Genomic DNA, 13,478 nt, shown 5'->3' with positions numbered 1-13,478 from the left:
CTGTTGGTAGTATGTGGTCATATTCTGCAGAGAGCCTCTAGTACGGTCTCAATCTGGCTGAAGTCTGAGGATTGCATTGCGATGCACAAGTCATCAGCATAAATACAGAAATGACCTAATTTTCGGGGTGATGGGTTGGTCATTGGTGAATATATTAAACAACGTTGGGGCAAGGACACTACCCTGTGGTAGACCATTCTTTTGCCGTCTCCAACGACTTCTGACCATTCAGGCATACGAAGAAGCGGCGGTTCTCCATCATTGTCATGATGAACTGGACAAGATGAGTCCTGTAGTGTTTGTTGCAGTTTGACTTTCATGGTACGGTGGTTTACAGTATCATATGCTGCGCACAAGTCTACAAATACTGCGCCTGTGATCAGCTTACCCTCGAAGTCATCTTCAATGTGGTGAGGGAGGTTCAGCAGTTGTCCTGTTGTTGCCTTCATTGTCATTATAGTGGTGCATACAACAAAATTCAGCTGCACTGCCTGAGCGAAGCTCAAATGTACAAGATAAAAAATAACAATAAAATAACAGCAAAAAAGTGAGAAAAATAAAAATTGTTCATACAATCACGTACACATACTGTGACACATACACACAGATTCACCAAAGCATACACATTATGCCTACGTATGCACCCTTACCAGAATATAAGATATTGCACTCAGAAGGTCATTGCCAGAATATAAGATATTGCACAGAATAGTATTTTAAAAATAAATATTATAAATTAATATATCAGTATTGCACAAAGGTAGTATTGTACAGTATAAATATTGACTATGGGGGATGTTCTTTTAGTGCAGAGTTCAGTGTGGTGATGGCCTTATGGTAGAAACTGTTAGTCTTGTGGTGTGTGCTTTGATGGACCTGCAGCGCTTTCCTGAGGGCAGAAGGGCAAAGGGTTGAGATGGGTCCTTCAGGATGCAGGATGCCTTCTGCAGGCAACGAGAGCTAGAGATGTCTTCCAGGGCAGGCAGATGTGTGTTGGTGATCTTCTGGGCCGTGTTGATGACTCTCTGCAGAGCCTTCTTGTCAGCCGCAGAACTGTTGCCACACCACGTCAGGATACCATGTGTCAGGACACTTTCAATGGAGTAGCGGTAGAAAGACAATAGCAGCTGTTGTGGCAAGTTGACTTTCCTGAGTGTTCTTAGGAAGTGAAGCCATTGTTGTGCCTTCTTAACCATAGAGTTTTTGTTGGTTGACCATGTTAGATCTTCTGAGTTGTGGGTGCCCAGGAACCTGAAACTGGAGATTCTATCCACTCTTTCTCCATTTATGTGCAGTGGGGGATGGTCACCCTGCTTCTTCCTGAAGTCGATGATAAGTTCTTTTGTTTTTTTGCTGTTGAGTGCCAAGTTGTTATCTGAACACCAGCCTATTAACCTCTGTACCTCCTCCCTGTAAGCTGACTCATCGCCCTCAGTGATCAACCGCCACCACTGTCGTGTAGTCTGCAAATTTAATAATTGTGTTCGTGTTGTGGGTTGGTATACAGTCATCGGTATAGAGGAAGTAGAGGACGGGGCTCAGCACACAGCCTTGTGGAGCCCCTGTGCTGAGTGACAGAGTTGTAGAGTGGTGGGGGCCCATCCTGACTGACTGCGGCCAGTCTGTTAGGAAGTCCTTTATCCAAAAGCAGATGTGTTCAAAGCCTAGGTCAGACAGTTTGAGGGCCAGTCTGCTGGGTATGATTGTATTAAATACAGAGCTGTAATCAACAAACAGCAACTGTGCGTATGTTCCCCGTTGTTCTAGATGGAGCAATACAGTATGGAGGGCAGTGGCAATGGCGTCATCTGTTGGCTCTGTATGCGTATTGGTGTGGATCTAGGGTTGATGGGAGAGCAGCCTTGATGTGCTTAAGGACCAGTCTCTCCAGGCACTTCATAATTATTGGTGTTAGTGAAAAATCAAAGGTAGACAAAAAATGCTGGAGAAACTCAGCGAGTGAGGCTCAGTGGAGAGAAGGAATAGGCGACGTTTCGGGTCGAGACCCTTCTTCAGACTGATGTGGGGGGGGTGGGAAAAAGAAAGGAAGAGGCGGCAACAGTAGGACTAGAAGGAGAGCGGGGAAGGGGGAGGGGGTGGAGGGCGAAGACAAGGGCTATCTAAAATTAGAGAAGTCAATGTTGATTCTGCTGGGGTGTAGACTACCAAAGGAAATACCCAAGCTTGTCTCCTCACTACATTTACTGCTGGCTCCAGTTGCAAATCTGAATTTTAGAGTGATTTTTGCAAAGCATTCATTGATGCTGGAATTCCACTGTGGAAATTGGAAAACAAATCTCTTAGAGATTTTTTAGAGAAATACACAGAGGAACATATACCAAGCGAGTCATCATTACGGAAAAATTATGTTGACAGCAAGTTCAACATTGTTGTGTAGAAAATTAGAGATGAAGTTGCATGCAACAAAATATGGATCTCAATAGACGAGACCACCGATGTTGTGGGGAGATATGTTGCCAATGTGGTTATCGGTACACTGGAGGCAGGTCAACCAGCTCAACTATTGCTAAGTTGCTTACATCTTCACTTGCTGTACTTTGGCCAGAAGGTATAAAACACGAGAATGCACTTCTGTTGGTGACTTAAAGTTTTATTCCCCAAATTGTTGCATTTGATATGCTTAGCTCAAGGACTTCATAGAATTGCCAAGCACAGACGTAGTTTGTTTCCAAATGTCGATCGCCTAGTTTCCAATGTCAAGAAAATCTTCTTCAAAGTACCGTCACGTGGCAGTTGTTCAAGGAAATGGCACCCGAGATTCTGCTACCTCCTCAGCCCGTTTTGACGGTGGGGTACATGGCTCTCTGCTGTACTCTACTATGCTGCAAATTTTGAAAAGAGAAAATAAATCGTCAATCTGTTTTGAAGAAGAAGAATCTGCTGCAGTCAGGATCGTCAGTGAAATCATGCAGAAAAACTCCCTCCACTGCGATCTTGTGTTTATTGCTTCCAATTTTGCAAACTTCCCTCAAGCCATCGCTTCCCTTGAGAAACGTGACGAAACATTAGTGAATAACTTGCAGGTTTTCAACAAAGTAACTGACGATATTCGTAAAGTTCTTGGCGATGTAGGTAAAGACATACAAGAAAAATGTGAGAGAGTGATTTTAGCTAACAAAGATCTTGAAGAAATACAAACATAGCTAAAGTTCTCAAAGGTAGTTGTAATGCACAAGATGTCGACATGAATTTAGAGTCTGTAAACTGTTTTGGGTATGCACCAGTGACCTCAGCTGGGGTAGAAAGAAGTTTTTCACAACTGAAGCATATTCTGTCTGACAGACGGCATAGTATAACCAGATAATTTGAAAAAAATGCTAGTAATTATGTGCAACCAGGCTGACATCCAGTGACATTGCCATCATTGAGGACCCTGCCATCAACATTCTGGTGGCCATAACTAACTAGAGAGCTCGACTAGACCTGCCACATGAATATTGTGCTTAGAAAAGCAGGTCAGATACTGGATACCCTGTGGCGAGCCACTTGCCTCCTGACACTCAAGGTCTGTTTATTATCTACAAACCACAAAATTAAAAGTGTGATGGAATTCTTTCCACTTGCCTGAATGAGCCAAGCTTCAGTAACAAGAAGGAAGCTCTATACCAGTTTAGAACAAAGCAGTCTGTTTAAATGTCAGCTCACCCAGCACCATAAACATTAATTCCTCCACCATGACTGCAGTATGTGCCAACTATAAAATGCACTGCAGCTACTTGCCTTGGCTGATCGAATAGCAACTCGTAAATCCACGACATCTAAAAGCAAAAAAAAGGGCAGCCGGGTGCACTCCAACAACATGGTCCATCCAAGTTACCTATTATCCTGACTCGGAAATCTACCACCATTCCCTCTTTGTCACTGTACTCTACCCAACAGCATTGTGGAAGTATGTTCATGAGAAGGATTGTTATGGTTCCAGAAGATAGCTCATACTACCTTCTCAAGGGCAATTAGGGTTAGGTTATTCAGGCTAGCTTGTCAGTAATACAAAGAACCCCAAGAAATAAATAACTGACAGCCAGTCTAATATGTCTGTGCTAGTAAAATATGTTAGTGTCAGGCTCTTGAACAAAAGCTTGGGCAAGAAGAGGAGGAGCTTCAGGTGTGGAACAGATCAGACTTCTCAACATGCACACTTGGTAAGAAAGTTGCTCTGTTTGGGGAATTCAGCTGTTGGTGAAGGAACATCAAAATTCAGAATGGTAAAACTGGATTATAAAATTTGGGTTTTCAGTGGGGGGGAAAAGAACAATGTTCCAAGCCTGAGGCTGAGCACTCACAGCATTGGATATGGAAATGCATTGGAGCTAGGAGTTCTGCCAAATTCATTGGAAAGTACTTGTCACAGATTTCATACACCAGGAGAAATGCAGCGATACAAATATTTCCAGAGGACAAACAGGTTATTGTATTCAATGCATGAGTGAAGATGTGCAGGTCCTGCCTGGTAGGTTAGTCCAGAAGATTAGATCACATGGGATTCAGGGTGAGCTAGCCAATTGGATACAAAACAGGCTTGTTGGAAGGAGTCAGAGGGTGGTAGTGGAGGGTTCTGTTTCACATTGGAGTCCTGTGACTAGTGGTGCTGGAGCCACTGTTTGTCATCTATATTAACGATTTGGACAATGTTGTAAACATAGTTTGTAAGTTTGCAAATTATATACAAATAGGTGGCAAAGTAGAGAGTGAGTGGGTTATCGAAGATTACAACGGATCGTCATCAACTGGGGATCAATATCCTGTTTTAAAGGGAGGTGGAGTAAAGAATCACAGATGGAATTCCATTGGACAAATGTGAGGCATTGCAGTTTGTTATGTTAAACCAGGGGGAAATTACTTTCATAGTAAATGGTAGGACCCTGGAGAGTGATGTTGAGCTACAAAGTTGCCTGAAAGTGGAGACACGGGTAGACAGGGTGGTGAAGAATGTGTTTGGCCTGTTTGCCTTCATTGATCAGGGCATTTATTACAGAAATTGAATGTCATGTTACAATTGTACAAGTTGTTGCTTCGACCACACTTCAAGTATTGATTGCAGTTCTGGTTGCAGCTCTGGACCAGCTGTGGAAATAATGTCTTTAAACTGGAAAGGGTACAGAAAAGATTCACGAGGATGTTACTGGGATTGAACAACTTGAGTTATAAGAATAGGCTGGGGACATCGACTTTATCTTTTGCCTCCCCATTGCTGCTTGACCCTCTGAGTTCTTCCAGCATTCTACTTTTTGTTGCAGATTTCAGCATCTGCAGTCTCTCCATCCATGCATAGACAATAGGTGCAGGAGTATACCATTCGTCCCTTCGAGCCAGCACCGCCATTCAATGTGATCGTGGCTGATCATCCATAATCAGTACCCCGTTCCTGCCTTGACTCTGCTATCTTTAAGAGCTTTATCTAACTCTCTCTTGAAAGCATCCACATCACCACTTAGGCATGAGTGGTCACACGTTTTGTTTCAACATAATGAACACTCTCCCTACTATACTCGATTTCAAGTAACCATTCTCCCTACTATACTCGATTTCAAGCACTGTAACAGATTATTTCCTTTCCCAACACTCCCATGCACAATCATTCACAAGTATACCATACATAGACACATACAGATATTCATTATTGAAAACATGGTCATGTACAAAAATGAAGACAAATATATAATATACTAGACCAAGAGCAGACCCGTTGGGTCTGTTCCCCCACCGTGCGGTTGTGGGGGGGGGGAGGCGGCATGCAGCGTCACACACACTAATTACCCCCCCCCCCGCACTCACACTAATTACCCCCCCTTGATATTATATTAATATTATTAATTTGCTCCTTTTCCCCATAACCACCCTATCTACTGATGCATAGCCCCCAACTTGCAGTCACATCTAGAGAGGGGGGGAGAGGGGGGGTTAGAGAGTGAGGGCAGAGAGAGAAGGGGCAGAGACACAGAGAGAGGGGCAAGAGGGAGAGAGGGGGGCGAGGAGGAGAAGAGGGAGGGTGGGTGAGAGGGGAAAGGTGGGGGTGGAGAGAGAGAGAGGGTGAGAGTGGGGAGAGATGGGGGGGAGAGGTGGGGGGAGGGGGGGTGAGGGGAGTGGGAGAGGTGAGGGGAGGGGGAGAGGTGGGGAGCAGGGAGGGGGGGTGGAATGAAGGGGGTAGGGGTGTGGGGAGGGACGGTGGGGGAGGAGGGGGAGAAAAAGAGGGGGGAGAGGAGAGGGTTGAGGACAGTGGGGAAGGAGAGGGGAGAAGGAGAGGGGGGGGAGAGGGGGAGTGCTGAGGGGGGTGAGGGGAGGGGAGCAGTGAGGGGGGGGGTGGAGGTAAGGGGGTAGGGGTGTGTGGAGGGGAGGGGGGCTTAGGGGAGGGACGGTGGGGGAGGGGAGGAGGGGGAGAAAAAGATGGGAGAGAGAGAGAGGGAGAGGAGAGGGGGTGGGAGGGGAGGAGAGGAAGGGGGGGGGGGGAGGAGAGGAGAGGGGGGGGAGAGAGAGTGCCTTTTTATTTCAAACCCCCCCCCAAACAACCATTTGCAGGCAGTGCTTTTTTACTTTAACCATATTTTTATTTTCAAACCACATTAAGGGTACTTACTCACAGTTGTGTGGACATGTGTTCAGTGTTATTCACAGCTCAGAGAAACGTGACCCTCTACCTTCCTCCAGTTTGCAGACTAATTGAGGCACACCACTTCCTGGTTTTATAGTCCATCCCCCCTGAGGGAATGGGGAATGGGGAATTTTGCAAAATCATTAATATCTCTGTCATTTTTCTTCGACTGGAAAAATCCTCAGCACACATGCGGCGGAGGGGGGCTCTGAGCGAGTTGGCCAAAAATGACGGCCGTAGGTGGCGGCGTTCTCTCGGAAATCGCAGCACAGATCACCAAAACCGGTCAAGAACAGACTTTTAGTAATATAGATGAACCACAGTGATTGAACTCTTTGTTGTAAGGGCAAGGCTGCTCTGTGCATAAAGCCCAGCAGATAGGAGAGATGTCTTTTCTGGCCAGTGGCAGAGGAAGGGGCATTAGGATAAACCTGGGACACCAGAGACAACTTGTAATCTCCCAGGTATAGATTCAACATATGCTTAATTAACAGGAAAAATACAGAGAGGGATGTGCAGGAAAGGTTGCAGAAATACTGAATAAGGACACAAATACAATTGTTTTGACTGAGAAATCAATCATATAGGCTGTACTGAGGAGAAAAGAATGACACTTTGCATGGATAGGTTTGATCTGTGTGGCCTAGGTAATCTCAGGAAGAGAGAAGGATATTAATGTGAATTGTGCAGAAATACACAGTCAAGTTGCTATCTTTTTTCCTCTTACACGGGACATCCATTTAATTGTGACAGCAATACAACAAATTTAACTAAGGACATAACAAATGGAAATGTGTTTGAGGGAACGTTGTTCTTCAGTACACAGAGAGCACAAGAGAGCGGCTTAGGCAGCAGCTTCAGTGATTAGACATGGCCGCACACAAAGAGTGCCTGTGGAATTGCATACTAAGAGATTCAGTACCAGCAGGCCAAAGGTTAAAGTTAATCCAGGAGTAAAAAGAACACCTGTTTTTATAAACATTTGCAGAAAAAATAGGTGCAGGAGTAGGCCATTCGAGCCAGCACCACCATTCAATATGAACACGGTTGATCATCCAAAATCAGTACCCCATTTTCACATATTCCTTGATTCCTTTAGCCCTGAGAGCTAAATCTAACTCTCAAAAGAGTGGGGAAATTCTGTGCAGAGAGGTGGGAACCAAACAGTTTGATGTGAAAAGATTATATTAAATGTTTTCAGCAGAGGGAGATAGGGGACAGCTCACTGTTCTATGCGCATACACATAATACCCTGGTCCGAAGGCAAAATTGTAGAATGGCTCAAGCATAAAAGAACACTGGGATATTCTGTAAAGGGGAGGTAGTAGGTGCATGAAATGATATTGACATTTTCAATAGCACCATTTAATTTTACATCTGTGTGTTAAAGATATCAGGAAAACAAAAAGAGATAGTTTGTTCCACTGCAGTTCACAAGGTCAGGCTGAGGGAAAGGGCATTTAATTAGATAAGTATAAAGGGATATATTGTATACAACTTCACTGAAGAGGAGCATGAATCAGATAGTGGGATTGAACAGTGAGAACATTAACTTTGGACAAGGACGAATGTATATACATTTGATGATATTTAGCAGAAAGGCAATACATGATTGCAATCGATCCATTTACAGTGTATAGATACATGATAAGAGAATAACGTTTAGTGCAAGGTAAAGCCAGCAAAGTCCGATCAAGGATAGTCTGAGGGCCATCAAAGAAGTAGCTAGTAGTTCAGCACTGTTATCTGGTTGTGGTAGGATGTTTCAGTTGCCTGATAACGGCTGGGGAGAAACTGTGAAGAAGGGAGCTCCACCAGCCATTACGAAAAAATGATGAGGATTTGCCTCTTGAAGATGCAAGTGCAGTATTACATATATGTTCTAAACAACAAAAACATAGGTACAGGCAGAGGTAAATAATCTCAGGGCAACACTCAGTGATTTGCATCCTACCACATCCAGTCATGAATGGTGGTGGAGAATTAAACAGCCAAATGGAGAAGGAGGCTCTGAGAACATTCCTGTTACCAGGGCCCAGCAAGCAAAAGAAGAAGCTGAAGTATTTACAACCACTATCAGCCAGAGGTTCTGAATAGATGGTGCATCTTGTTTTCCCTCATCATAGAACCCAGACTTCAGATCAATCATCTGGTCTGATGAAGAGTCTTCATCTTGAAACAGCAGCTTTGTTTCTCTTTCCACAGACACTGCCTGACCCGCTGAGTATTTTAACCATTCCTGTCTTTATTTTGTAATAAGCAATTGCCAAACATGCTTAGGGAATTAGGTATATGTCCTAACCAATTACAATATCAATCTTATTATATAAACAACCACTATCATTAATATTCACCTCTGGAATGCAAATATTCTATTTTTGATAAGCATCTCTACTTAAAACTTGTGTTCTCAGTGAACACAAAGATGTGAAACCCATGAATGGCATTTGATTGGATCCTTTACAGATAAATCTCCAGCATTATCTTTTCTTCAGTCTTTATGTACAAACAAAATAAATTCAAGATAGACACGAAAAGCTGGAGTAACTCAGTGGGTCAGACAGCATCTCGGGAGAAAAGAAATAGGTGATGTTTCAGGTCGAGACCTTTCTTCAGACTCAAGCAGTCTCTTGAGGTTCTAATTGAATGAGCTGTCTTGGAGATTTATGCATAATTGACTTTATAGACATAGACTATAGACAATAGACAATAGGTGTAGGAGTAGGCCATTCGGCCCTTCGAGCCAGCACCGCCATTCAATGTGATCATGGCTGATCATCCCCAATCAGTACACCGTTCCTGCCTTCTCCCCATATCCACTGACTCCGCTATCTTTAAGAGCCCTATCCAGCTCTCTCCTGAAAGTATCCAGAGAACCTGCCGCCACCGCCCTCTGGGGAAGAGAATTCCACACACTCACAACTCTCTATGAGAAAAAGTGTTTCCTCGTCTACGTTCTAAATGGATTACCCCTTATTCTTAAACTGTGGCCCCTGGTTCTGGACTCCCCCAAGATCGGGAACATGTTTCTTGCCTCCAGCGTGTCCAAACCCTTAACAATCTTATATGTTTCAATAAGATTCCCTCTCATCCTTCTAAACTCCAGATTGTACAAGCCCAGCTGCTTCATTCTCTCAGCATATGACAATCCCGCCATCCCGGGAATTAACCTTGTAAACCTACGCTGCACTCCCTCAATAGCAAGAATGTCCTTCCTCAAATTAGGGGACCAAAACTGCACACAATACTCCAGGTGTGGTCTCACTGGGGCTCTGTACAACTGCAGAAGGACCTCTTTGCTCCTATACTCGACTCCTCTTGTTATAAAGGCCAATATGCCATTCGCTTTCTTCACTGCCTGCTGTACCTGCATGCTTACTTTCATAGACTGATGAACAAGGACCCCCAGATCCCGCTGTACTTCCCCTTTTCCCAACTTGACGCCATTTAGATAGTAATCTGCCTTCCTGTTTTTGCTACCAAAGTGGATAACCTCACATTTATCCGCATTAAACTTCATCTGCCATGCATCCGCCCACTCCCCCAACCTGTCTAAGTCACCCCGCTCATTCTCATAACTTCCTCCTCACAGTTCACACTGCCACCCAGCTTTGTGTCATCTGCAAACTTGCTCATGTTACTTTGAATCCCTTCATCCAAATCATTGATGTATATTGTAAATAGCTGCGGTCCCAGCACTGAGCCTTGCGGTACCCCACTAGTCACTGCCTGCCATTCTGAAAGGGACCCGTTAATCCCCACTCTCTGTTTCCTGTCTGCAAACCAATTTTCTACCCATGTCAGCACTCCACCCCCAATACCATGTGCCGTAATTTTGCTCACTAATCTCCTATGTGGGACCTTATCAAATGCTTTCTGAAAGTCCAGGTACACTACTTCCACTGGCTCTCCCTTGTCCATTTTCCTACTTACATCTTCGAAAAATTCCAGAAGATTAGTCAAGTATGATTTCCCCTTCGTAAATCCATGCTGACTTGGACCGATCCTGTTACTGCTATCCAAATGTGCGGCTATTCATCATTTATAATTGACTCCAGCACCTTCCCCACCACCGATGTCAGGCTAACTGGTCTATAATTCCCTGTTTTCTCTCATCCGCCTTTCTTAAAAATTGGGATAACATTAGCTACCCTCCAATCCACAGGAACTGAGCCTGAGTCTATAGAACATTGGAAAATTATCACCAATGCATCCACGATTTCCAGAGCCACTTCCTTAAGTACCCTGTGATGCAGCCCATCATGCCCTGGGGATTTATCAGCCTTCAGTCTACCCATACCCATTTCCTGCCTAATGTGGATTTCCTTCAGTTCCTCCGTCACCCCAGATCCTCTGGCCACTAATATATCAGGAGGATTATTTGTGTCCTCTTTTGTGAAGACGGATCCAAAGTACCTGTTCAACTCATCTGCCATTTCCTTGTTCCCCATAATAAATTCACCTTTTTCGGTCTTCAAGGGTCCAATATTTTTCTCTTCACATACCTAAAGAAACTTTTACTATCCTGCTTTATATTCTTGGCTGGCTTACCTTCGCACCTCATCTTTTCTCCCCGTATTGTCTTTTTAGTTATCTTCTGTTGCCCTTTAAACATTACCCAATCCTCTTGCTTCCGCTCATCTTTGCTACGTACTTCTTCTCTTTTATTTTTATACTGTCCCTGATGTCCCTTGTCAGCCACGGTCGCCCCTTACTCCCCTTGGAATCTTTCTTCCTCCTAGGAATGAACTGATCCTGCATCTTCTGTATTATTCCTAGAAATACCTGCCATTTTTGTTCCACTGTCATCCCTGCTAATGTATCTTTCCAGTCAACTTTGGCCAGCTCCTCCCTCATGGCCCTATAGTCCCCTTTATTCAACTGTAACACTGATACCTCCGATCTATCCTTCTCCCTCTCCAATTGTAGATTAAACCTGACCATGTTATGGTCACTACTTCCTAATGGCTCATTAACCTCGAGGTCCTTTATCAAATCCGGTTCATTACATAACACTAAATCCAGAATTGCCTTCTCCCTGGTAGGCTCCAATACAAGCTGCTCTAAGAATCCATCACGAAGGCACTCTACAAAGTCCTTTTCTTGGGGTCCAGTACCAACCTGATTTTCCCAGTCTACCTGCATGTTGAAGTCTCCCATAACAACCACAGCATTACTTTTGCTACATGCCAATTTTAACTCCTGATTCAACTTGCATCCTATGTCCAGGCTACTGTTTGGGGACCTGTAGATAAGTCCCATTAGGGTTTTTTCACCCTTATAATTCCTTCCTTATAATTGCAACATGAGCAACTGTGGAGTCAGTTCTATCCATACTGACTCCACATCTCCTGTTTCAATGTCACCCCTTGCAAGGGATTGAATTTCATTCCTCACCAACAGAGCAACCCCACCCCCTCTGCCCACCTGTCTGTCTTTTCGATAGGAGGTATACCTTGAATATTCAATTCCCAGCCCTGGCCCTCTTGCAGCCATGTCTCTGTAATTCCCACAACATCATACTTGCCAATTTCTAACTGAGCCTCAAGCTCGTCCACTTTATTTCTTATACTTCGCGCATTCATATACAACACTTTGACCTCCGTATTCACGTCCCCCCTCGCACGGCTTGCAATTGGCCCTGACCTTACACTTTTATCCCTTCTCGAACTTTCCTTCCCATTAATTCGAGAATCTTTTGTAATTTTTCCTATAGTCACTTCCCCTTCAACTCCATATTTATACTCCCAATTTGTCAATCCCTCCCCCCCACTATTTAGTTTAAACCCACACGTGTAACCCTAGCAAATCTGCCTGCCAGAATGTCAGTCCCCCTCCAGTTAAAGTGTAACCCGTCCCTTTTGTACAGGTCACCCTTACCCCAGAGGAGATTACAGTGGTCTATAAATCTAAATCCTTGCTCCCTGCTTCAGCCCCTCAGCCACACATTCAGATCCCCTATCTCCCTGTTCCTGTCCTCACTAGCATGTGGTACAGGAAACAATCCAGAGATAACCACCCGAGAAGTCCTGCCTTTCAGTCTTCTTCCCAACTCTCTGAACTCATGTTGGAGAACCTCCTTCCTCTTCTTCCCAACGTTGTTGTGCCTACGTGCACAACTACTGCCGGCTGTTCACCTTCTCTCTCGAGGATGTTCTGAATTCGACTCGTATAGCAGTTAGACTACTTAGGGAAAGCAAATTGGTAAACATTAACTTTCCATGCATTACACATCTCTATCAAATTGTACTCATAAACAACTTTTAAACTTGTGTTGCAGGCGACAAACTGCATTTTTTTATTCAGATCTGAACTGAAGCTGCAGGCTTGAGTGGCACAGCTAGTGGAGCTGCTGTCTCAGCTTCAGATACCTGGTTTCAATTTGAACCTCTGGTTCTGTGTGTGTGTGGGATTTGTATATTCTCTCTGTGACTGCGTGGATTTCCTCCAGGTGTTCTGGTTTCTTCCCACATTACAAAGATGTGCAGGTTAGTATGTAGATAAGTGGGAGAATCTGGGGGGACTTTATGGAAACATAGGGAGAATAAAATGCGATGTGTCTAGAATCTATATAAATGGATGCTTGATGGTCAGCGTGGATTCAGTGGGCTGAAGAGTCTATTTCTGTGGTGTATGATTCTCTGACTTTTCCCACTCTTTACTGTGAAACTTGCTGAAGATGGAGCAGTCTCTGCCTTGATTTTTAACAGGAAATTAGTCAAGTTATTAGTCAGTTTTTCTTTACATACCATAAATTACGCAGGGTTAAAAAAGATGCTCGGTTAGTTCCAAGTCTCAGGTGCCCGTGTTATTGTAAATAATATACTCACATTATCGACACGTTTGCATTCCCTGGAGTATAATGGAA

This window comes from Amblyraja radiata, chromosome 24 (genome assembly GCF_010909765.2).
Source record: "Amblyraja radiata isolate CabotCenter1 chromosome 24, sAmbRad1.1.pri, whole genome shotgun sequence".
Classification (NCBI taxonomy): Eukaryota; Metazoa; Chordata; class Chondrichthyes; order Rajiformes; family Rajidae; genus Amblyraja; species Amblyraja radiata.
Note: the sequence above shows the minus strand (reverse complement) of the source record.